We start from the raw sequence: 27,256 nt of genomic DNA, 5'->3' as shown, positions 1-27,256 counted from the left end.
TGATCTAAATCTTCACAGATGTAAAACATCACTTTCCAAGTCTTCAAGCTATTTCATTCTTCATCTTTAAATGTAAATGATCGGCCGAAATCACTCCTACAATCAGTTCTCAAATTTTAAAAATCTGGAGCAAACAGCTAAAAGGGTTGCAAGGGGAGGAACTGCAAGAGAAAATTTGAGGGGAAAGGAGGTGGATTTACTAGCTCAGAGTCTTAATTTTACTTTAGAGAAGGCACTATATTTTAAAATACACCTTGCAACTTAGGAAAGTGTTGAAAATACATCTGGCAACCTAGGATCTCTGAGGGAAATGTGCTAAAACAGATAGATAGATGATAGATAGATAGATAGATAGATAGATGATAGATAGATAGATAGATAGATAGATAGATAGATAGATAGATAGATAGATAGATAGAGCAGTGTTATTGATAGATATTATGTGATAATAAGTTGATAAGGCATTTTCAGATATTTTAACCAAAGGAAAAAGCATAGGGGAGGTAGTAAAAATAAGACACAATGTGCAGGAAGATCATCTATTTTAATCATCTCCCTGCAGATAAAAATGTATCTTTTCATACAGTGCCTTATCAAGTTTGTTATGTATAAAACAAACCAGCTACTCAAGCAGATGTTGGAGCAGCAGGAGTCTCCAGTGGTAATTTCATGTTGAGTGTCCCAACATTTCCATTTTCCTAAGTTGGAAACCTGTTAGAAAGGTTGCTTATTTGTTCCCTTGTTGGTCTGAGTAGCTGTCTCACCCAGAAATCTTCCAAAACATCATAAATATTGGGGGAAATGCTTAGGTGAGCGAGCAGATAAAAAAACAACTAATCAGATCATATGCTCCATCAGACATAGAATAGCCAGCACAGACACACATTGCTTAATTCTGACACACTGGTGTTGGCACCAGTTGACACACTGGTGTTGGCACTGTTGTGTTTGAGCATGCACCAAACAGGTGTAGCAATTAATCAGGGAAGACAAGGTTACACATAGGAATGTATAAAATGTTTCAGAACAAAGTTCAGATCTTTTTGAATGATAGCATTTTGTGATTTCTGGGTAAAGAAAAGAACATCTAATTATGACTTCCTAACATGTAACATGTTCTGAACTCAATGTATATGACGAAAAGTTTTGTTCTGATGCAAAACCATAACACTCCGCTTTGAGTTTTGTTCCGGCATAGCAGAGCCAATCTAGACTATTCCAGCAAGATGTTATTGAGGAGACTATTTTGTCCTGAACTCTGAAAACGTCATTGACTGTATCATACAAGCTCCTAATTCTGGAGGTTGGAACTATGTAAGCTATGATCAGTTACTCAGTGCTGATTTATAGTCATCCAGTTATTACTCTATTTACATAACAGGACAAGCTTTGTATTACCTCAGCAGTTGGTAGAGGACACTAGACGACGCTATATCAGTAATAGGAAAATTGACTACACACTATAAGCTAATATGTTTCTCTCAGATGCTGTGTCCTATCACCTGTACTGGAATAAAATTCAAAGGTGAAACCATCTGATTTCTGAATATGGAATGAGAAGAGAGCATGGACCATCTCATTCTTTAGTAACAAAATTCCTTGAAAGAACCTGATTCATTGTCATCATTTTCACAACTCTTCATTCTGTTGGCATTTGGCTTCTTCCTTTGGAAATCTGGAGCCAAAAGCCTATGACTTGCACTCAAAAGAAATGAAGATAATGATCTAATCAAATAATATGATTATGAATTATTTTCTTACCTTCCAAAGCAAGCTCTCATATCCACTTAATATCTGGTGGTTTAGAACATTAAAAGGCATTTCGCAGCCTGTTATTTCCATAAGTGTTGGGACCACAACTCCAATAAAACTATTAAATTGAAGAAAGCTGACCTACTTGAAAGGGCTTGCCCTAAATTTGTGCTGAATGAATAATGCTGACCTACCTCCAACTTTCTAGGAAGCTTTTGTAGTGGGAAGATGTAACGGTGGAACTATATTTTATATTCAGGAAAATGTATCACTTTATTGTCTCATATGCTTAGATTTAAAGTCAAGTCAAGCATGTATACTGCTTGTTCATACAATACACTATTTGAATCAAAGCCCTGGGACTTTACTTACCTTTGATACAATGCCTAGCTACTGCAGGTTTTGTAGAAGTAAACAGCAACATTCTACACACAGCACATGTCCTGCTATGAGTTATGGCCTGAATGATTATGAGCTCAAAATAATAATCTGTCAAACGCGGGACAGAGGATGGCGGCAGTGAGCAGTAATAAGCTTTCCAGATACCCACATTGCTGACAAAATTTCTTTTAGATTAAGAATGTTTTTGTAGGCATGTATAAACAAACTACTAAATTGGATCCATAAAGCATGGATTCTATGCTGGTGTTGCCTGTATCCCAGGCTCTAATAATAATAAGAGCAAGCTGTTTCCTCACTGTGAGAAGTAAGGGATCTTCCTAGCATAAGGTTATTGGCACAGATGGACCTCTCACTTTGTCTCAATGTTATGTAGCTTCCAGTTGGATCGTGCATTTGCCTTGCCGTTAATCTTGCATTAAATGGAAAGAGAAAACTTTCTGTGCCGGTCTGGATTCTATTAGAAGATGGAATTTCCTAGTACACCATAACTCTCTCCCTCATGGTTGGAACCAGCAAACTAGAGCCACAGCAGGCTTTGAGCATATGCAAAAATTTGCTCCAGAATCCCAGACATTTAATCCCAAATGATACAAAATGGCTTCCTTCCAGTCACGATGTATTGTTTTTTAAGGAACTTCGCTCAGTCAGAAATTACGATACTTCATCTGAATGCAGAATGACCAGCGAATAAGACATTGTTCAGCTTCACTCCTTGCTTACATTAATAATTCCCATCGCATGTTAATGTTCCTCAATACTTTCCAAATAATTAAGTTTCTCTGATGAGATTATAATACATTTATAATTTTGCAGATTTAAAGATGAGCAGACTCCTGAGATTATGGATTTTTAACCCAAAATTATTGACAGCAAGGGACACAAAGAATGTATTAAACAGAAATGTACAATTTAAGTGAAAAATCCAATACTGTAAAGAGAAATTGCATTTGTTCACTACCTGCATATCCTTCTCAGGTAATCAGAGTATAGCATATGGACCACCAGTCTGTTAACCAAGTGCTGCTTCCTTTTATTCAAAATCATAGAACCAATATCTTACTTTTATTTGTTTTATTTATTAATTAAATTGGTTTTCTGCCCATCTGTGAGGTGATCAAAACTATATCTGAGAGAGAGAGAGAGAGAGAGAGAGAGAGAGAGAGAGAGAGAGAGAGAGAGAGAGAGAGAGAGAGAGAGAGAGAGATCATAAAGTAGCAAAGTAGATACAGATAGACAAACACTAAAATTACAATAAAAATAAAGGTTATAGCTAAAAGATGGGGAAGGGGTAGCAGAATGTAGGGGGATGGGATCTGGTATTTGCCCATCAACCACTTCCAGCATGATAGTCCCCCATTGGGGCCCCAAGGCTCTTGAGGAAGGTCATGAGGGTGAGAGCTAATCTCACCTAAGGGGGCAAGATGTTCCAAAGGGCCAGAGACACAGCAGAAAAGATTCTTCTCTGGGGACCCAGCCAGCCAGCCAGCCAGAATTCCCTGACCAACAAAACTGTAGCACGTCTCCTCTGCCAGCACAGGTGGGACAGGCCAGTCCCACTGCAATGAGATGGTCCTTAAGTAGCTTTGCACTGTACCATAAATATGAGCCATGGTGGCGCACTGGTTAGAATGCAGTACTACAGACTACTTCTGCTGACTGCGGCCAGCAATTCGGCAGTTCAAGTCTCACTGACTCAAGGTTGACTCAGCCTTCCATCCTTCCGAAGTTGGTAAAATGAGGACCCAGATTGTTGAGGGCAATATGCTGACTCTGTAAACCACTTACAGTGGGCTGTAGAGCACTGTGAAGTGGTGTAGTTTAAGTGCTATTGCTATGATCTTATATTGAGAAAATGTCAAAAATAGTCTAAAATAACTATTTTTTTAAAAAAAAAGTAAATACATTGCTTTTAACATTTTAGCTGTAAATTATAAATTATCTTAAATAAGCATTGGTTTGAGATAAAATAATCTGCATATAAGAAAACATTACATATCAATAAAACTGAAAAGAGTTTCAAAGCAGACAAAAAGCCTCAATCTTCACACAATGCACGATTCATTGATCAAATCAATTTCCATGAAATCTTTCAAAGCCCAATGACTAGTTTAGTATAGAATGGAAGGAGAGGAGGTGAAATAGATCACAGATGAGTCATTTGTGCAATGGCTGCTAGCAAGGGTGGTCCTACACTAACTGCGAGCAGCTGTTGCCCTAAGCTAACCATGCAGTTGGTGTCCCACCCCAAACTCCAAGAGTGCTTTCTTTTCCTTGAAATTTGGTGCTCTACAGAACCTGGAAGCCTAGGTGAATGGATGGGACAAGGTCTAGCTACTAGTTAAAATGAATGTGGAACTTTTCCTTTCAAAGGCAATCTTTCACTGAACATCACTTATTGAAAAGCAGAAGAGGGAAATATCCGCATTGGCTCCTGGAATTATTTTGCCTGAGACTAAGCAGCAGTGTGGTGCCTCCATTACATACCAAAGTGTATGTCCATCAAAGCCATTCATGTGTGCCGTTATTCTAGCACATGAAGTAGAAATATCTCCATCTATTCCCGGCAATAAAAATATGCTGACAAAATAACTAAGAATTCTCTGTCCTTTCAAGACAACCCAAATTTGTTAACCTAGTGGCAGGACTGGCTCTGTGAGACTGGTTTTCCACCTTTCTTGTGCACTTTCTCCATGAAACAAGGAATTGGATTATGTGGTTTTTGGTGAAACTCTTAAAGGTTTTCCTCATGCATAGCAGCAAATAATTTTGTTATTTAGAACAATTATTCGTACTTTTGTGTATAGACATATAATTCAAAGAAAATGTATATTTGTAGACTATGATAAGAGTTTCTAAATTTTATGAGATACACTTGAAAAGAATTGAATGAGAAAATATCAAACTGAACTTGTATAATTTCTATCTTATAAAAAAAATCTTGTACCTTGGTACTACTGTATGGGTCCATGTTTTAGTTTGACAAATAGTGCACATAATAGCTAGCATTTTTTCTTTAAATATTCACTCAGACCCATAAACCATATAGCAGTAACATTTGATAGTTCCAGTGTCATGTTAAATTGTAAAACTACTTTAGAATTCATAACAAACTACAGACAATGCCAATCTGTTTATGATTAAATGTATTTGAAGAGGCAGCTTTGTGTAAGGACAAAACAAAGCTCAAAATATATATGTAGCACAAAATTCAGTGTCATGGGAATCTCATTTTTCTTTGCATCTTTTCTATGCTTCTGGTTCTCATTTTGAGTTTAAAACAGTGGACAATGGTCAATAGACATTCAGAAGTCAAAGACACAAAGAACAGATTTTCCCCAAAGCAGGGAGGGTAATTTTAGTCCTGTATATCTTTTTCCTTGGCAATCAGAATTATGTAAAATAATAGCATGCAAATTGCTTGATTAGCCTATTTTTCATTGGTTGAAATAAAAAGATTTTTAGCAATGCATTTTTTTAGCCTGTAGACTGTTTTGTGGCAGATGTGTCTAACTAGTTTATTTTATCAGTTTCCTTCTATTAACTGTCAGGCTACTGTAAGATAAATAGAATTTCTGTCACTTGCACTTTCTTTGCTTTCTCTAATGGGAATAGAGATGGGGAAATTGGAAAGGGATAAGGGGAATGAGAACTGCCTTTACATAAAAATGTGAATGCATGCTGAACAATCTTCCAGAATCTTATTTAAGGAGAGGGGTTTTTTTCTTTCTTTTCTTCTTAGTGTCATTCTCTCTTTCCTCATCTTGTCCCTAAATGGCCCACGTGGAAAAAAATTTCTGCTAGCAGTTGCTCAACTGAAATGAGGACAAGTTGTTTTCAGTGCCCTCCTTCCAAATGCTTGTGTTGTAAGTTCTGTCATGACTAGCCTCTGGAGACGTATCTGAACTAAATTTCAGACACTTCCCTCAGCATGCCACTTACTTTTCTCCTTCAGTCCTCTCAAGAACATTGCAAATCCAGCAGGAGCAAGAAACTGTTAACAGTAACCTAAGGGTAGATGCATCCTTTTTCTCTTGCACATCGAAAAAAAGTCTAATTCATCTCAGATGTTACAGTGGCCAGGGAGTCAAATCCCATTTCAAGTTTAAGGAATGGTGATGAATGAGATAGGACAGAGCACTGATGATGAGCCACAGATGAACCTTGTATGGTCATCACTTAGCAAAAGGTAGTAGAAACAAGGGGTGGGTTGCTTAGATAGAAGAATTGGGTTCTCAATGAGCTTACAGACCAGATAGGAAAGTGGAAAGTCCACAAGGTAGATTAAATTGCAGGTTGGAAATTTCCCAGTCCTGTGCAAAATTGTCTTTCTATGGTGTGGGGCTGAAAGGACATGATATGCTAAACCTAAGCAACCAAATCTTGTTTGTTAGAGTGGTTCTTCAACATGTTATCTTGAGCTTTACAAGCAAAGTTGGAATATACATGCAATGCAAAGAAAAAGCTTCAGTATACCATTTTGGAACAATATTCACAAGCAGCTGTCAAGGGAAGTGTGAGCACATTTTAAAGTTGAAAAAGACAGCTACTATTAATTACACCTCCTACAGCTTTCCCATCAGCTGCTGAAAAGTCTCCTTAGCTAACCTGAGAGTTTGGTTTTCTCTCCTTCGTGTATAGTTTCAGATCTGATGAGGTTTTTTTTAATCACTCTTTTGCACTATTTATCAAAACCACGTGTATTGCAACAACTTGCCATTTTTCAGTTTTAAATATTACTAAATGCTTTACTTACTGGCTTCTACATTTGGTTTTGTACCCTTTGTTTTGAAAATTCAGCAACATCTATTTCTTTACAGATCCACTTTAAGTAACTTCTTTGTATTTTTAAATATTTGCTCCTTCTTTTTAATTTGTGTTGTCAGTTTTCATCTTTCCTTTGCCAATACCTTCCGCTTTGCTATATCTCATTAATTTTTTTTAATCCTATTCCTCCATTTTTCTGATATCTCTGCTTCTTCCCCTTCTTTCTTTAAAGCACATTTTATTTTATTTTTTATTCAATTTTTCAATTTTATTAACAAACATGTAAAATACACACACACACAAAACTTAGACGTACAACACATTTACACAATGCAATACAAACAGGAACTTCCTGTTCTTTTTAATAGTAATTATCAATCGATACCGCTCACCTTATATTATTTCCCCTTGTATATTGTATTTCATTTGGATTTCACCATTCATAACTCTCTTATTTTACTCATAACTATTATTTTTGAGTTTTGTTATATTCCTTCATTGATTCTTGTTTCTTTCCTCCATCCACCTATACCATTTATCCCATATCTGATAGAATTCTGATTCTTCTTTTCCCTGAATCTCTTTAGTTAATTTGTCCATTTCAGCACAGTCCATAACCTTTCTTATTATTTCATCTTCGCTTGGAGTTAGTTTGTTTTTCCATTTGTGGGCAAAAGCAATCCTTGCCACCGTAATTATATGTAGTATTAAATACTGGATTTCTTTTTTGTATTTTGCAGACATTATTCCTAGTAAAAAAATTTCAGGTTTCCATTCTATTTTAACCCTCGTTATTGCCTCCAGCCAATTTTTGATCTTTTTCCAAAAAAATTTAGCCTCCTCACAGGTCCACCATAAATGGTAATATGTTCCATGTATCGATTCGCATTTCCAACATTTTGGGGAGGTATTTGTTGAGATTTTAGCAAACCTTGTTGGTGCCAGGTGCCATCTATAAAACATTTTGTACTGGTTTTCCTTGTATGCAACTGATAATATCATTTTTAAGTTTGTTCCCCAAAATTTTTCCCATTTGTCTAATTCAATATTATAGCCAAAGTTCTGTGCCCATTTTATCATTTGTTCTTTCACAATTTCCTCTTCCATTTTATACTTCAGGAGAAATTTATATATTCTCCCTATCATCTTTCTATCTGAGCTTTGAATAATTTTATCCAATTCGTGTGGTTCTGTTTCAATGTCATATAATTTGGTATCTTTACTGTATTTTGCTTTGATTTGAAGGTAAGTTAGCCAGTCAACTTTCATGTTCTGTTCTGCCAATTCTTCAATTGTTTTTAATTTTTCCTGTCTATCAATTAAGTTCAAATCTATAAAATTTGGATGGATGTCCTTTCTGTCGGTGATAGCCAATTCGGAATTTTCACATAGTGGATTTTTTTTTATTTTGAGCCATTTTTGCAATAACGCACTTCTAATTAAATGATTTTGAAAGTATTTGTGCGCTTTATTTTTATCATCCCATAAGAATGTATGCCAGCCTGCTTGCAAATCATGGCCTTCCAAGGTCAAAATTCTTTTATTCTTTAGCTCTATCCAGTCTTTCACCCATGTTATTGTTACTGCTGATGCATATAGATCCCAATTTGGTAATGCTAAACCTCCCCTCTCCTTGCTGTCTTGCATTGACTTTAGTTTAATCCTCGCTTTTCATCTCTGCCAAATAAACCTAGCGGTAATTTTGTTTAATTCTTGAAAAAATTTTTTACCTGGATTAATAGGTGTGGCTTGCAACAGGAATAAGATTCTTGGTAAAATATTCATTTTAATTGTCGCTATACGTCCCATGAGTGATATTTGAATATTTTTCCAATTTTCTAAATCTTTTTTTATTTGTGTCACTAATTTATTATAATTATTGTCTTTAATTGTGGAACATTTTGCTGACACCCAGATCCCCAAGTATTTCACTTTCTTAGTTATTTGCATTCTGGTTGTTACTTCCAGTTCCTCTTCTTGCTTTTTTGTCACGTTCTTGGTTATCATTTTTGTTTTGTCTTTATTGATCTTTAGTCTTGTCACTTCGCCATATTCTTCTAATTTTTGAATTAATTTCAGGCTGGATTCTACTGGGTCCTCTAGAACAAATACTAAGTCATCGGCATAGGCTTGGGCCTTATATTCTTCATTTTTGAGTTTTAAACCTTTTATTCCCTGGTCCTTCTGAATTTCATTTAATAAAATTTCCAAAGTTAATATAAACAGCAAAGGAGAGAGGAGACATCCCAGTCTGACTCCTTTTTTTAATTTCAATCTTCTCTGTTAATTCTCCATTCATCAGAACTTTGGCTGTCTGATTGTTATAAAATCCTTCTATCATTTTTGTAATTTTTTCTCCAAATTTCATCTCGTCCAATAGTGTTATTATAAATTTCCAGATTATGTTGTCAAATGCTTTTGGTGCATCAAGGAAAATCAGTACCATTTGCTTTTCTGGATGCGCCTCGTAGCATTCTATTATATCTAGGATGATTCTCGTATTATTTTTAATGTGTCTGTGAAAATCTGTAAAAATCTGTTTTGGTCAGGGTGTATTCGTTCATTTAACACCTGTTTAATTCTTCCTGCCATAATTGCTGCAAATATTTTATAATCGGAGTTTAATAATGAAATTGGTCTGTAGTTTTGAATTTCTTGTAGGCTGATTTCTTCTTTTGGGATTAGCGATATTATTGCTTCTGTCCATGATTCAGGTATCTTGGCTTTTCCTAAAACTTCATTAAACATTTCCACTCCTAGTTCTTCAAATATTATTATATTCTGTTTGTATAGCTCCATTGGTATTCCATCTGGTCCTGAGGTTTTATTATTTTTCTGGTTTTTCAAGACTAATTCCACTTCAGCTAACATTATTGGCCTGTTTATCGCCTCCCTTTGCTCTTTTGAGATTGGTGTTATCTTTTATGTTTAAATACTGTTTTATTTTATTTTCCTCCATACTATCTTGTGCGTATAGTTTTGTGAAGTATTTATGAATAATATTCTTCTTTTCTTCTGCTTTGTATTGAATTCTTCCCTCATCATCTTTTAATTGATATATCATCCTTTTTTCTCTTTCATTCTTCAGTCTGTATGCCAGCCATCGTCCAGGTTTGTTGGCTTGTTCAAAGTAATTTTGTCTGGCTGCTTTAATTTTCTGTGCTAAGTCCTTTTGAGTTATTAAGTTGATCTTATGTTTTATTATCTCTCTTTTTTCTTTTTTAATTTTATTCTTTGGGTCTTTCTGTAGTTCATCTTCGGCTTCCATAATTTCCTTTTGCATACATTCTTGTTGCTCTTTTTGTTTTCTAGTTTTTCTCGCCATGTAGGCAATCGTAAGGCCTCTTGTGTATGCTTTCATAGTGTCCCAGAGATTTTGAATTGAGGTGTCTTCTTTTTTATTTATTCTAAAAATAGTTTTAATTCTTTCTCCAGCATTTGAGTGTATTCTATTTCATTTACTATATTTGAATTCATCATCCATCTTTTTCTTCTTTGACCTTTCCATCTTAATTTTATTGGATTATGATCTGCCCACTCATTTGCTTCTATTTCAGTTTCATCTACTTGATTGCATAGATCAGATGAAACCCAAGCCATGTCAATTCTTGATAGGGACTGGTGGGGGTTCGAATAAAAGGTATATTGCTTTCTTGTTTTGTGCCTTTCTCTCCAAATATCATGTAATTTATATTCCATTGCCATCTCAAAAAAGGATTTGGGTAACATATTTTAAAGCACATTTTAAAATATGCTCTTTGATATCTAGTTTCTTCTGTTTCTCTCTCTCTTTCCATATGGTTTTGCCAGTGCATATATGTATTTCCTTATGGTCACTTTTTTTTCTTTTCTGAACTTTTATTATTTGTATTCCTTCAGTTGGTTTTAGTTTAGTTTTGTTTGTTTAGTTTAATTTAGTTTTGTTAAAAACCCAGAGTTGCTTGGCAAGTGAACAACAATATAAATTTTTTAAAAAAACTTTTGGTGAAAATGTATTTTTATTTAATCAGTCTATAACATCCAGTCATATTGCTCAAAATTATTGTAATAATTTTTTGTAACATGTGTCCATCTCTCTCATCTTTTCCTTTCCTTTTGCATGTTCTTTCTCCTTATTCAACACAGTTATAAATTTTAGTTTGGAATGCTAAACAAAAGTATTTCATTTCTGTGTTGTAATTTATAACTACAGTATTCTATTTTTCTGAGGGCCAACTTGTACGGCTGTGAACATATAAGTGACAACTGCAGTCTACCCACAAATTGCATCCATGCAATCAGGATCACATCTGTTTAGCCCTTGGGGATGATACAAGGAGTGGCAACCGCAAAGACAGGCAGGAGTACTTAGGGTTGCTTTTAATTCACATTTTTCTTATAATTCCATATTTCCCATCATTTATACTGTTCCTTTGAACTTGACAGATGGTGCCAATCTCCACAACCAGTAGCTTCCTATCTGACAGATGGAATAAGCTTCCTTGTGTGGTGGGCCAAATATGCTTGGATAGACCATTGCAGACAACAAGCTCAGTTTTGGCAAGGTAATGAGAACTGACTGGACTTTTTGATGATGTCACTGAAGGTTTAAAACTTACTAATGCTTAAATGTAATATAAACGAAAGGAAAATGAACTTCCAAGAAACACTGGGAAGAATGTTTGATTACACCAAGTCTTGCAGAACTCTTTGGATGACTAGCAGAGGTAGTATTCAGCCAGTTCTGACAGGTTCTGGAGAACCGGTAGTGGAAATTTTGAGTAGTTCAGAAAACTGGCACATAGGCTGTAGTGCCATTGCCTCCCCCCAGCTGATCTTCTTTTGTTGCCCTGAACAGGAGAATGGAGCTGGAAAGCAGGTTAGTGAGGTGGGGAGGGAATGAGAATTTGTTTCCTGTGGTTTTTTTTTAAGGATGTTGTTTTCTGGTTTGTGGGTTGTGTTTCAGCAAATCCTTGTTGATTTTAGCATTGTTTTCCCTTTAATTCTGAAAGAATTCTTTATTAGAAGTAACAATAGCTGGTTTGGGGTTTTTTTCCCTTTTTTAAAAAATTCTCTACTGGAAATTCTCAAAAAAAATATATAGATGTACTAGATTTTAGATAAACCATACATCCTCTGTATTTCATATTGTCTGCTAATTTTAACATGCACATATATGTACTTCAACTTGTTAATAACTTGAATTCTTGAACCAATTACATTTCTGTACTTGAAATTCTTTAAACAGATGTTTATTTTTACCCCATTCCAGTGAACAAATTTAATCACAAAGATTGAAAGAAAACCAATAATAATATAAAATCAGAAATAAAGGGCTAATCACATGCAAATTATAATTATCTGAACCTTCAAATTAGGGAAAACAAGGGAACACAATTTAGCTGACCTTTCAAAGTTCTTCCCAAAATTTCTGGGCAGAGAAACTCCGTAGTGGCTTATTTTGATTTCTTCAGAAGGAGGAGAAATTATTTGATAGTTTAGCAACAGTAGGATTGCATTACAAACAGGAAAAAAATCTCTTGTAATGTTCTCCTTTAGAATGTAATTGAAATTTAAGTTGCCAGAAAAAAATCATACCACTGGAGAGAGATTTATATAGTGAAGCATTCACATATCTCTTGGCTACATCTTCCTCATTAAGTTAGGCCAAGTGCACCATACTCCTTTCTTGAGAATTTATGTGAAATTGTCTTCTTTAAACAAATTTTAACAGCAACTTTCTTTTCAAATTAAATGAGAAAAGCTTCAGGAGAATTTTTCTATTAGACACTATTCAAAATATAATTGAAGGACCACACTACTAACTATTTAATTTATCCTTACATAACTTTTATGTGCATACTATACTGCCATGCAGCATAAGTTAAAATTTCTAATTTGGGTGTGAGTATGTTACAGGACACTTCAATCACAAATGAGTCATAATCAAGCACAAATTTATGTTCCCTTTCCCTTTAATTTCTGTTTTACAACCTTGATCCCTTTATTCCAAATTCTATCTAGAATAAGATAGAACAACTTAGAACAATAATTATATTGTACTAAATTTATAAGCACAACACCTGGGTAAGAAAATCATTTTTAGAACTATCCACATTGGGATGAAGAGCATAATTAATTTTGGAAAAAATAGTATTACAGCTTTTTGACATCAAGCTTAACTTAAACAACTTTTTTATCCTCTAGAGAATCTGCTTTATTTAGACCTTCAGAGCTACTGGTATTAGAACAGACCTCACTCACTTACCCCCTCAGTGACAGGATTGGTTTAATTATTCTATAACTATTCCTGAAAATGTAGGTTCTGCTCTGGTAATTCTGGCTCAGGCAGTTATACAACAGCTTCTGGCAATTTACCTCTTTGTTGAACAGGCCTACTAGTAACAGCCCTGCTGAATATTTAACCTAAAACTTCCCTTTCTTCTCAGCCAATTATACTTGTTCCACCCTCATTGACTAATGAGAATAATTGATTCCTGTCCTCTTTATGACATTCCTTTATGCTTCCTGTTCTCGTGGGCCCCGTCCGTTCTTCTTCTGAACTTGGCAAGGGATGCCAAGTTATCTTAACCTTTCCTCTTGGATGACATGCCTTGCCAAACACTTTTAATACCATTTCTATTGCCTTCTTCCAGAATCCTTTGAGCCCTTTACATGATTGGCTAAATTGCTTCTTTTTTTCTTTTCTTTCCTCACAAAGGTTTAGAGTCCAGATCGGATTGTTGCTTCCTTTGTCATGTTAAGCTCTAACAGTTGCAACAATTACTTCAGCAAAATGACTGACCCCGGACTAATACCAAAACCCCAATTACTGCCAAAATGTTTAATAGGCATACGAAATTGTACTCAGAATACTCTAGAGGAGTGGACAGATTCACTCAGATGAAGCCATAATTATTTTATTTTATTGCCTGGTATATACTTTTTTCTATAGATTAAAATTTTACTCATATACAGGACAACTGTGTTGCAATACCTCGCTTTTATTTCACCCTGACTTCCTTCCTACTTGCTTCTGTTGGCCCCTTTTCTACATCAGTGACATTTTCCAAATGTTTTCCACCATTGCTAACATTGATTTGGCAGTGACAGAACTGAAAGATTTACAGACCAAGATTGAACATGTTTACTCAGAAATAAAATCCCATGCAGTTCAACAGAGCTTACTTCCTAGTAAATAAGACTATAATTTAAATCTTAAATTCTTTTCGTCCTGGTGCTTTGGGGTTATCCATATTAGGCTAGAAGGACTGTTGCAGCCTAACAAACCAAGGAGGTGCCAGGTTGTGTCCTTCATTTCTTATGGGTTTATTGAAACAATGTCATCTAATGGGACCTAGGATGTGTGCCATTTCTGCTATGAAGCCTGTCTTGTGGAACAGCCTCCTCCATGAGATTTAGATGGTCCTAATCCTGCTGGTTTTCATGACCTTGCCTTTCTCTTGGGAACTGGGTCCAGGATGCTACAGGGAACTGATAGCAATGACTTCGGTTCACTTGGTCAAGGAGTTTTGAGATGCCTTAATCATTCCAAATTAGTGCTTTCATTTGTTTATATTGTGTTGTTGTTGTTGTTATTTATACAATCTACCAATAGTTCTAACTGGAATTGCTACTTTTGACTTCCCATAGATCCTTTCCAAACATCTACAATAGTTAAAGGTATTTTTTATTTATGTTTGTATTTATTTGATTTCTATAGCCACCCATCTCAGCAAGTGTCTCTGTGAGATTCTCACAATACATGTGCTAGTCCAAGTAATAAACCTTTTGGCAATTGAGGAATTGAGATTCTCTCAATTTCTATTATTTTAAAGTGCTTTTGCAGATTTTCTTGGTGCATTATTGTTGGTCGCACAGTCAAAGGTTTAGATTGGATTTTGTATTTTTATCATCTTCACAAGGATCTGGGATGGACAAATGTTGTTGTTTAGTGGTGTTAAGTGTATCGTTGGTGTTAAAGGAATCGTTGCAGGATGTAAGTTCCAACTAAAGCTGCCTTTTGCAATTGATTGATGGTGATTTTAATTGCCATTATTTGCAGTTTATACAGTTTTCTTGCAACAGCTAATTGGATGGTCCACTGTTTCTTCAGCTTCTTTGCAGAGATTAAATTTGCTGTTTGCCTTCTCAATTCCAGCTTTACATGATTTTGTTCTTAAGGCTTGGTCTTTTCCAGCCTAAATTTGCCCCTCTGCCTTTTGGTTTAATTTTCCTGCTTTTAGCTATTCCTATGTCTTCTTGTTATCTGTTCTGTCTGCTAGTTTTTTTAATTTACTGGCTATGTAGTGGATTGCCTTGCCATGTCTCCTTTCTGTTCTTTCCTGTAAGCCATTTTGGTTTCTGGGGTATTCAATAAGCTTTCATGATGTACTAGCTTCAGTGGATCTTCTTCACTGTCCTTCAGATACTCTTCCAATCTTCTTTTTTTCTTCTTCAACTGTATGTGCACTTGAAACATTCTACACCCACCAATTTTCCTTGGTAAGTAGAATCTGTCAACATCACTGAATGATGAAGGTTCATCATCATGATTTTTCCATCCTTCCTATTTAAAGGTTTTAGTTCAGCTTGAATCCAGTCTGCTGTTCAGGCTATGTATCTAATGACTGGAATTTCCCAAGTGTTAATTTCCTTGATGGTATTTCCTCTACTCAGTTTGGACTTTAAGGCCTTCACTTACTTGATATATTCACTTCTAACCTTCTTCTTGACTTCAGTGTACTTGGTGTTGTTGTCTTGAAGGATGCCCAGATATTTATAGTGATCTCCTTCATCCAGACACTTGTTGTTATTGCCATAGAACATCTTAATTCCTTCAGTTCTATTATTTTTTCCCCTGTTGAGGCAAACGTGGCACATTTGTCCAGTCCAAACTCCATTGCAATATCTCTGGCTCTATATTCAGACAGGATTGAGCAACGATACTATTTCAGATAATGTTTTTACACACGGCTTCAGAACATCCATGTAAAGGAGGTAGGGTAGTCTAATACATGTTTTTGATGTTTGATAGCCATGCCCCAACTTATTGGATTGATGATGGATGAATGAATGCAATGACAAATTAATAGCAATTATGAGTCTCCTGTTAAAAATTTCTCTCTTGATATTAACCTCTCCTTCTCTATCAGATTTGATTAGCAACTGTCTTTCATTCTGCCATTTGTATAAAGCTTCTGATGTTTCTATTCTCTTATTTCTAAGTACTTGATTAGCTCATCATGTGGCAGGGAGTTGAACACCTTTTTGTAATCAATCCAAGCTGCATTCAAATTGGTCTTCCTTTTCTTGCAGTTTTCCAAAATCATTTTGTCAGTTAGGAGCTGATCTTTTGTCCTTCTGCTATTTGTCCCTCTACTGCTTTGCCCAGGTGGAAAGAGCTTATTTTCAACTGGATGCTGTTTGGACTGCCTCAATTACAACACCAGTTACCATTTTGAAAGTTGTTAGTATGCAGGTAATTGACCTGTAGTTGCCTGGTGCTGCACCTTTTTGGATCTTTCATTACCAGATAAGTTTTATAAGATGTTAGTCACCCTTCAGTTCCACCTATTTGAATATATTGCTAAATTGTTTGGCAGATGCTTCATCCCAAAAAACATGCAGTTCATATTTGCTTGGTGGTGACCAATTCTTGATCTTCCTTGCCCTTTTCTCCATGAACATTTCAAGGTATTTCCTTTCCATTTTTTTTCTTCTCCATTTCCTTCATCCAAGCTGCATTCTTATGATATTTGCTTCGAATGTCCCAGAACTGCATTATTTTTTTCCTTTGTCAGGTGGTACTTGGCTCAATAGTAGTAACTGCAAGAGAGATTTGGGAGTCCTAGTGGACAATCACTTAAATATGAGCCAGCAGTGTGCTGCAGCCACCAAAAATGTCAGCACAGTCCTAAGTTACATTAATACAGAAATAGAATCAAGAATGTAGTGCCGATGTATAATGCCTTGGTAAGGCAACAGTTGGAATGTTGCATCCACTTTTGGTCATCATAATATCAAAAAGATGTTGAGATTCTATAAAGAGTGCAGAGAAGAACTACAAAGATGATTGGGGGACTGGAGGCTAAAACATATGAAAAATGGTTGCAGGAATTGTTATATCTAGTTTAATGCAAAGAAGGACTAGGGGTGGCATGATAGCAGTGTTCCAATATTTGAGGAGCTATCACAAAGAAGAGTGTGTCAACTTATTCTCCAAAGCACCTTAAGGCAGGACAAGAAACAAGGGATGGAAACTAATCAAGAAATAAGGAGAAATTTCCTGACAATTAGAACAATTAATTAGTGGAACAACTTGCCTCCAGAAATTGTGGGTGTCCAGCACTGGAGTTTTGTAAGAAAAAATTGGACAATCATTTGTCTGAAATGGTATACGGTTCTCTGTCTCAGCAGTGGGTTGGACTAGAAGACCTGAAAGGTCTCTTCCAACATTTTCTGTTAAGGCATTGGCTGGTTCATTGCAGTTTCTTTATAGATAAACTGGCAAAAAAGTTTCTGATCTGTAGCTTCACATCTGCTGATCTTCTTGGCTATAAACTGTTATTTGCTGCTTTATTCCAGTCCTTCTTTGTTTCTAGGTGATATTTCTTGATTGGATATTATTCAGCTTCCTTTCTTTCATCTGCTCCAGCTTGCTTGCATCTGAACTGACCTTATTTTCCAACCTCATCTTTCATGTTGGTGTACTGTTTGGGCGTTGTTGTTGTTTTGTTGTTGTTGTTGTTGTTATAATTGCAATTGAATGTTTCTTACAATATTGGCATCTTTTATTACATGCTAGCTTTTTCTGTGGAACAAGCCTCTATTCAGACAATTTTATCCTGTTGTTTTTTGCTGTTCTAGATGGTCAGATATTCTTTGTTCCAATTCCTGTTACTTTTAATTTTTAGTTAAAGGGCTTTGTTCCTTCTGAGGAAAAAGCAGAGAGGATGCCTAGTTTGGGAATGAAATGATTCAATAGCTATGTTGGCTTCCTCTACTATCAACCCCACCTGATTTGCCATTACAGTTGAGCTAGTTTATGCTATTCTAGTCTAATGTTTTCGGTTGTATATGGTAACTACAAACTAATTGTTGGAATTATTCTTTATTTAAAGCAGCAGAGAAATTAAGTTTTAACCAATATTTAATGAAATTAACCCAGTAATTCCAAAAAGAAATTGTTTTTTTTTAATTTCTCTATTTTCCCTCACCACCATTTTTTAATTTACAATAATTCATCTAATACTACAGGGGTGTTAAACTCGCAGGACATGGGCCGGATGCAACACATACTGGCCACTCCCACACGATATGTCACATGATGACAACGTGATGACGCGAGTTTGACACCCCTGATCTAATAGATCACAGGTAGGATTTGTATCTTATTTCACATATCAACATGCAACTGCCCTAGCTTCTCCAAATCCACCACCTGTGCCATGGTGCCTCTTTTAAAACTTTTCATCTGCTTTCAGATAAAGTATATTTGGGGTATGCTTTATTGAAAAATAAAGATATATATGCCTTTTAAAAGCAAGGGAGGGAACGGAGAGAAGGAAGAGTTACTAAACAAGAGTTTACTTGCTTGTTTTTCATTGGATGGTTTAACACTTTTGATTAGGATGAAATATTCAATTCCATCCACTCTAAAGATAAACATAAATGACTATTATACTTTAAATATTATACTGGAAGAGATTGTTTCTTACTGCAGCTATGGCACTATTCCAAAGACAAAATGTGTGTAGCCGATAGAACTAATATAACATTTTTATGAAAAGTTAGTAGAGTCAACAAGAAAGAAGAAAAAGTTAGAAAAATAGAATGACAGAAAAAAAATACTCTTGACTCTCCGGAAGGGGCTGTTGTCTAGAGAGAGGCAAGGTTAAACACTGAATTGGAAGTCTAGACCATTTTATTATTTTATGAAAAACAAAACTGTCTGGTGTTTTGAAAATAATTTTAAGGAGCTTTTTCTAACACAAATTACCCTTCAGATGCATGAATCCCTACCTCACTTATTCTCAGCAAGGTTGCTGGCTAAAAATTCTGTGATTTCTTCTTTCACAACTCCCAAAAATTATATAATATAGAAAGTAGAAAAATACTCTCAACTCCTAGTTTACATCCTAGTCAGTAATGCTGATGACTGAATAAATATTCAATTGATTGATCCTTACCACTGCCTCAAAATATTTCTTTGCCCAGGATCACAACAATCCATTGCTATGAGTTGGGTTCAGCCTTGTGGACAGGCTGAGAGAACATATTTGTCAGATCAACTGGTCAACAAAGAGCTTGAACTAAGAACCTTGATTAAGTCTCCATGTCTCAGCTGTGATTGCCTGGGCGGGTTCCTGCAACTTTCTTGGCAGGATTTCAGAATTGGTTTCCCATTGCCTTCTTCCTACAACTGAGAGAGATAGATTACCCAAGGTAAACTGGCTTTGTGCCTCAGGTGGGACTACAACTGAGTTTCCTGGTTTCTAGCCTGGTGCCTTAGTCACTATACCAAACTGGCTCTCACACCCAAAGATGCTTCAGAACTGAAGAAGCCTCTCGGATGAGAAGCGAAATGTTTTCAAAGAAAAAAAACCAGAAAATCCAGTTGCCTTTGAAAAGCACCTTTGAGCAACCATGACCTGGATGATTGAGAATCCCCATAGAGCAGGGGTGTCCAAACTTGGGAACTTTAAGACTTGTGGACTTCAACTCCCAGAATTCCCCAGCCGGCCAGCCGGCTGGGGAATTCTGGGAGTTGAAGTCCACAAGTCTTAAAGTTCCCAAGTTTGGACACTCCTGCCATAGAGATTCTGCCTTTCATATCTTACCTTGCTATACCTTACCTCACTTCCGTTTATTTCAGAGAGGAGACTTTTCAAGCCTAAATATACAGTAGATGCTGGATCTCTTTGTGCTAACTACTTTACTGTACTAAATTATGCCTCATAGAGGGAGTCATACTTTCCCATTCTAGTTTCTATCTAAAAAATAAATTGTGTTTACAAAGAAATGAGCTTCCTTACTGGAAGGAAGCAATACTGCAATAGGCAGGCCCTGCCAAAAGGAGGTTGTATCATTTCCGCATTATTGACTGTTGAATCATTAACACATCCTGTTTAAATACAAGGCAAAACCGTGTACCCCCAACTGATTGGAGGAAGACAGTTCCAGGTCAATGACGCTTTCAGAATAGGTAACTTTCACATAGGAAAAGTGTTGCACTAACAGTAATGGATCAATTAAGCACTTCTGATGCAAGGGCAAAACAAAAGAAAGGTCCTGCTGTAGAAACACAGGAAGTTGTTTTGTCATTGATTCATGTACATTCACTGAATAAAAAAGATGTTTTTTTTAAAACAAAGTTTTATTGATTTTTAGAAAAAATATCAAGGAAAAGGGGTAGTGGAATAGGTTACAAATTTTGGCAGTGTCGTCGTCCCCCCCCCCCCTCGTACTCATAGTTTTCATTTATACATAGATTAGTTTAATACTACATAATAATATTTTGTCAGCATATAAACTTTTGTCTTCAAATATTTTCAATCAATTTATGTCAAGCAGATTTTCTTACTCATTTTTATGATCTGAGTTTTCTTGGTATTGCCCCTTCTCCCCCCGCCAGCAGAGCTCCGGCCCCTCCCGTGTCCTGTAAATCTGGTATAGGATCATCAGGTTTATCTAGGAGTTCTTTATTTTTTTCCATAAAGGCCTGGGCCTCTATGGTTGTATTAATTCTAACTCTTGTGTCCTCCCAGAATATTAGCATACCCTCAGGCATCAACCATCGAAACCAGATCCCTTTCTGGTATAACTTACGAATAAAAAAGATGTTGAGATTCTAGAAAGAGTGCAGAGAAGACAAAGATGATTAGAGGCCTGGAGGCTAAAACATATAAAGAACGGTTGCTGGAATTGGATATGTCTAGTTTAATAGAAAGAAGGACTAGGGGAGACATGATAATAGTGTTCCAATATCTCAAGGGTTGCCACAAAGAAGAGGGAGTCAAACTATTCTCCAAAGCACCTGAGGGCAAGACAAGAAGCAATGGGTGGAAACTAATCAAGGAGAGAAGCAACCTAGAATTAAGAAGAAATTTCCTGACAGTTAGCACATTTAATCACTGGAATAAGTTGTCTCCAGAAGTTGTGAATGCTTCAACACTGAAGTTTTTAAGAAGAAATTGGACAACCATTTGGTGTAGGGTTTCCCGCCTAAGCAGAGGTAGGACTAGAAGACATCCAAGGTCCCTTCCAACTCTGTTATTCTATTCTATCCTATCCTATCCTATCCTATCCTATATAACTAAGTGTGGCCTACACTGATTGACGATAGTTCTATACAAGGATCTTCCAAGAGGAAATCACAAATGAAACCTGGGGCTTTGGGTATCCAAAGCTTATGCATTATTACAAAATCATCACCTTCCAAATCCTACCATTCTCCATATTCCAACCACCCCCTATCCCAGGGAGCAGGGGTTTCCACTAGTTTGAACTGAGCAAGCAAATTTTCCCCACTGTCTTCAGTGAAGTAAGATTTTAAAAAGGAAGTAGCCAATGTATGCATTCAAAACCCCTGTCCTGAGAGGTAAAACTTTGGGAGCAATGGAAGAAATTATTGAGAAATTATCACAGAAGTCTACAACGCATTTTTTAAAAAAAAAAATCAGGGCAATGTTTTAGATTGATTATTCATTTCGTTTGGGATAAGAAATGTCTAGAGAAAATAAAAGATTTTCAACTAAGCCTAGTTCTTGGTAAATCAGAACATGGCTTAATTTATTTTAAAGGCACACATGGTTTTAATATATTGTTATTAAATAAAAAATATCAGTATTCTATTTTTTGATATTATAATCTGCTTTTTTTAAAAAAAACTATCCAGGAATAATTAGAAACACACCACCAAAACAATAATTGCACTTAGAGTTTAAGAAAAACTTACATAAGCAACATTAGTAGGACAAAATGTGAAGTAATTACAAATTAAAAGCAATAAAAACAGCCCCAATCTGGCTGAAGCAGATGGTTATTGTGCCCAGTTAAAACAAGAATGGCCTAGCACAGCGTTTCTCAGATTTTCTGCAATCATGGACCATTAACTAAATATTTTAAAAATGCAGAACTAACCAATTAAATAATAGTCCATCCCCACAATTTTGTGTTTAAGTCCATGGGAATTCAACTTTTTAAGACCGTTACTTGGTATCAAGTTCCCCTAGCAATATGCAAAGCCCACTGCAGTTAATTATAGTAGGGTTTTATTTATGTATTTTATTTTGTAACTCTTGGCCAGCCCTCCAAATCTGTTGAAATGACAACTTGGCCTCTGCATTAGCTGGATAGTGTACGAAACAATCTCCTTAAGTCAAATCCTATCTCTTCTGGAATACATTCATAATAATCAACATTTCTTTTCTACCCAAGATACTTTAACTATAACAGAGGCGTTTTTAATGTCAAAGGACTTTGAGATCTAATGTCTGAGATGAGTGTTATATGTTTCTGTCAGCAGAATCCTTTTTTAAACTTTTCCCACTTAGATTGACCAAAACTAAAGAAAGATGCAAAAGCACTGGACCCTGGACAGTTGGGGGGGGGGGTTATATCTCCTTATAGGGTTTTTTTATATCTCCTTTTGAGGGTTGAGATGTTTTATTTTGTAAAACCATGATATGTGTTTTGTCTTGCTGGGATGCTATCAGGGGTGGGATTGAAAAAATTTAGCAACCAGTTCTCTGCCTGGTTGCTGGGTGAGTGTGGCCATGGGAGTGTGGCCTAGTCAGCTGCACCACAGCTGTGGGGGCATTTTCACCCTCTCCAGGCTCCGGGGGTTTTCCTTGAGCCTCCAGGAGAGCGAAATCAGTCTGCCCCAGGCTCTGGAGGTCCTCCAGAGGCCAGAAACGGTCCCTTTTCCGGACTTCTGGTACATCCAGTAGGCCCATTTTTCGCCTTCTCCAGTCTCCGCGCAGGCCCTGCACTTACCTGGGATGATGAATGGGCCACATGAAGACTCCTGGGAGGGGAGGGGAGGAGGGGAGGGGTCAGCCATCCCACCCCTGGATGCTATGCTTCTTTACTTCTCTTTTGCACCATCCTCTCTTCCCGAAGTAAAAATTCCTTGGTTGCTGCACTCTGTTGGTGTCCAAAACACAAGTCTTGTCCCTTCTCCTCCCAACTCCGCACCCTAAACATGTCACAGTTGCAGCTTTATTAGCTACCTTTGCTGGGAAAACGGCCCAAGCAGAGAAAAAACAATAAGGCAAAGTAGGTGCCTACCATTTTATTCCTTTCACAGATGGGGAAGTTGTAAAAATATTTCACCTGTATTCAACTTAAGGGAATAGAAGCAACCAAATAATATCTTAAATAAGAATTGGGTTACAGTATAGAAAAGCATTGCTTTAAAATGACAAAAGGGTAGGACAGATTTCAATGCACTTTTAAGTGTTTCTGCAAAACCTGAAACTATGTTTTCACTCCAAGCCCATTGCTAAATTTCCTATTCTTAACAATATCTTGTAAAACCACTGTGTAGATTAACAAAGGCAAGGCAGCACTTAAATATATTTTCTCTCCAAGGACTGGGTGCAGTAGACTTGCAATGTTTGTGAGCGTGAAGTGAACATATTGATATAATTCTCAGTTAAATACCAAGGTCCTTGGGTAAATATTTTTTAAGAATGAAAAAAAAAAGCCAATATATGTTTAGCAATCATGAAATGGGGAAAAAAATAAAAAGAGCATGCGGGGTAGATAGAATCCTGATCGTTCAGTTTTCTATCATGGACTCGGAGACCCAGTGAACATGCAGAAGACATTTTCCATGTAAAATAATTGAATGTAATACAAAAACCGTAACCCAGGCATTCTGTTTATTTTTATTTATGAATAAGTGTAAATGTGTCATTGGTAAATCCTTGGTTGCCTACATGGTTTTATTTGCATTCAACATGAGAGAGTTTTTCATCAGGTGCATGCATCTTTCTCTGCTATTACTTGGCCATATCACTGTCAGGAAGCACTGGCTTCCATTGTCAATTGTCCCCTTAAGGACAGATTTCTCTTTCTTTCAAACTAAGGCAGCGGTCCCCATTCTTTGTGGCTTGGCAGCCCAGCTCATGGGGAGAGGGGAACTGGGCCATGCGAGCGATGGGCTAGTGTGCATGTGTTTGCACCCTGGCCCACTGTGCAAGTAGAGCTGTGTGTGTGCGCCCTCCCGCCTCTTGCATGGCCCAGTTCTGAATAGACCATGGTCCAATGGTTGGTGACATGCCCAGAGGTTGGTGACAGAGGTGATATTCAGCAGGTTCTGACCAGTTCTGGAAAAACGCTAGCAGAAATTTTGAGTAGTTCAGAGAACTGGTAAATGCTACCTCTAACTGGCTCCACCCCCATCTATTATCTGTCTCCCGAGACCCAGCTGATCGGGAGGAAATAGGGATTTTGTAGTAAACTTCTCCTGGAGCGAGGAGGGAACAGAGATCTTACAGTACCTTTCATCTGCCATGCTAACAAGCCACGCCCACAGAACCAGTAGTAAAAAAAATTGAATCCCACCCCTCGTTGGGGACCCTTTTAACTAAGACATTTCAAAACTATGGTTAATGAATCTGGTTAATAGAACTATTCATATCCCTGAATCAGTCAATGATATGGAGCATTATTTGGTTTAACCATTGTTTGTTGATTAAACCAGAAATAAACAGTCAATCTTGCAGATGAGCAAAATAATCATTGTTAGTTTACTTATTAAATTTATACAACTGTCCATCTCACAAAAAGTAACTCTGTAACAAAAAGGTAGAAAAAGATGACAAATGACAAACAGTCATTTTAAACAGTCATTTTAAACACACACACACACATAGGAAATTTGATCAGCAACACAGCCAGCTCAAGGTCTCAACAGTCTGACCAAATTCTCTTTTGCTTTTTCTCTTTTTTTAGTTACTCTTATCTTGGAACTATATAGACTGGTTGGAAACTTGGACAGGTATTACCTAGGAAACCTCATCAAGTCATCTGTCCTTGTTTCTGAATCAAGGTTAACTACAGTTATGGTCAGTAACCAACAACAACCATGACTGTCTTGAAATATGTCATAATTTCATAACCAACCCCTGTTTTCACATCACATTAAACTGTAACTTAGCATGATGGATGAAACCAAATATTCAAAGAACAGAGCTAGAAGGGTCCTTTGAGGTATTCTAATCCAGCCCCCTGCTCAAGCAAGAGACCCCATACCATTTCAGACAAGTGAAATGGTGTCGGGTCTCTTCTTAAAACCTGCAATGATGAAGCCCCGCATAACATCTGAAGGCAAGCTATACTACTTGGTTAATTGTCCTCACTGTTAGGAAGTTTCTCCTTAATTCCAGGTTACTTCTCTCCTTGATTAGTTTCCATCCATTGTTTCTTGTCCTGCCCTCTGGTTCTTTGGAAAATAAATTGACACCCTCCTCTTTGTGGCAGCTTTTCAAATACTGGAATACTGCTATCATGTCCCACCCCCCTCCCCCCAAATCCTTCTTCTCTCTAGACTAGCCAAACTCAAATCCTGCAACCGTTCTTCATATGTTTTCCTCTCCAGGCCTTTAATCATCTTAGTTGCTCTTCTTTGCACTTTTTCCAAAGTCTCCACATCTTTTCTGTAATGTGGTAACCAAAATTGGGTGCAGTATTTCTAGTATATAATTAGAAATATCTTCCATCTTGTCCTCCTGAATGAATTTTGTTTCGGGAAAGCAAAACAATTGGGAAAAAGTGGTACAAGAAAGCAGAAGAGTAATAGATGATGGATGACATACTTTGGACCCCTCATAAAATCCCATTATTTGAATTATCTTAACAAAAGCCTGGTCTGACAATATCCTATCACTGTGAACTTGTTCTCAGTAACCTTGGATAAACCTGGCATTATGACATGTTGATATATGCAATCAAACTGCTTGTGTTACATAAGCAGTATAGACAGAATTTCGTTCCCAAGGAGATTATAGTCTAAATGAACAGCTGAGAAACAATAGAGGGTGGTAAGAGCAAACAGGCAGGGAGTGCAATGTATGTTAATGAATGCTATCACGCAAAAAAGGAATTATCTGCAAAGTAAAACATTGCTTGAATTAACATCACCAGAACATATTACTTTCAATTAAAGAATGACAGTAAAATGAACAAGATTTTAAATAAGCATTGGATAAATGAAAATGTATACTTAAGGTTTCAGATTGTATTCCTGTTGCATTGGAAGAAATGAGTAATTCTTTGAAGCAAAAGCCAGAAATATTGTTCTTGAAGCTTCAATTTGAATATATCCCAAGTTTTGAAAGATAATAAAACCTTGCAAGAATCTTATGATTTTACTCCCAAAATTGCATACATTCTCATAATGAAACACTGAAAGGTCTTGTGTACAAACACCTAAGCATTTCAAACCACTTGATGATTACATGATCACACTTATGTGCCCTAATGATGATTAGGAAGCTATTGATAGACTAGGAAACTGGGGAATGCTGTGATCCCTGTTGGCAATGCACCTGAGAATCCTCATTTAAAAACTAAAATATAATTCCAGGTTTCAAATAAATTCTTCAATTGGATTTTTTTTAAATATATTGTAGGACCCCTCCAGATCAGAGATAAAATTTGAAAATAGTTTTGAAATCTAGCAAGGCAGTGCCCTTATTTTATTTTGCTTTGGCATCAACTCTTCTTCACAGATCACACAAAATGAAGCTGTGATTTCAGCCTCCTCAGATTGTATTTATCAGGTTCTACAACATACCAATAAATCATTGGTGTCATTATAATTATGTATCAAAGAAAAACTTTCACAGCTTTACTGTTGCTCACCAGAGAAGACATAAGACAGGGGTGTCCAAACCTGGGAACTTTAAGACTTGTGGACTTCAACTCCCAGAATTCCCCAGCCAGGCTGGCTGGGGAATTCTGGGAGTTGAAGTCCACAAGTCTTAAAGTTCCCAGGTTTGGACACCCCTGACATAAGAAAAGGGAAAAATAAGGCAAACTTAAAGCTGCTAACTTTTTAAGTATTTCAATATGGAACTTTTATGTGAATGACAGAGTCATTTTTAGTGCAGAAACAGTAGACTGAATAAGGTATTTGAGTACAATTTTTTAAAATATGTTCACTAGGCATTTGGCTAGGTGGCTCATATAAAAAGCACATTACTCATTTAATGCAACCAATGAGCACAGAGGGATAATAGGCTCAAGCAAGGGAAAGAAGCAGGAAGTTGCAGAGCAAAAGACTCAACTGTGGTTGTAACAATAAGTAGGAGAAAGATTAAGAGTGGGTGGTTCTTTGTCTCTGCCA

The 27,256-nt window shown here is 36.6% G+C and overlaps 1 long non-coding RNA gene across 4 annotated transcripts in view; it reads left to right on the top strand.

Moving 5' to 3' along the window:
* The window catches only part of LOC309383105, a 123,720-nt gene that overhangs the window by 39,541 nt on the left and 56,923 nt on the right, over window positions 1-27,256 (top strand). For all 4 annotated transcript variants that reach the window (XR_014173756.1, XR_014173757.1, XR_014173758.1 and 1 more), the window contains exon 2: window positions 11,344-11,462. This is a non-coding gene — a long non-coding RNA (uncharacterized lncRNA). The remainder of the gene's footprint in view (window positions 1-11,343; window positions 11,463-27,256) is intronic.

This window comes from Natrix helvetica (assembly GCF_964273705.1).
Source record: "Natrix helvetica genome assembly, chromosome: 1".
Taxonomy (NCBI): Eukaryota; Metazoa; Chordata; class Lepidosauria; order Squamata; family Natricidae; genus Natrix; species Natrix helvetica.
This window is presented reverse-complemented; position numbering and strand designations above follow the sequence as displayed.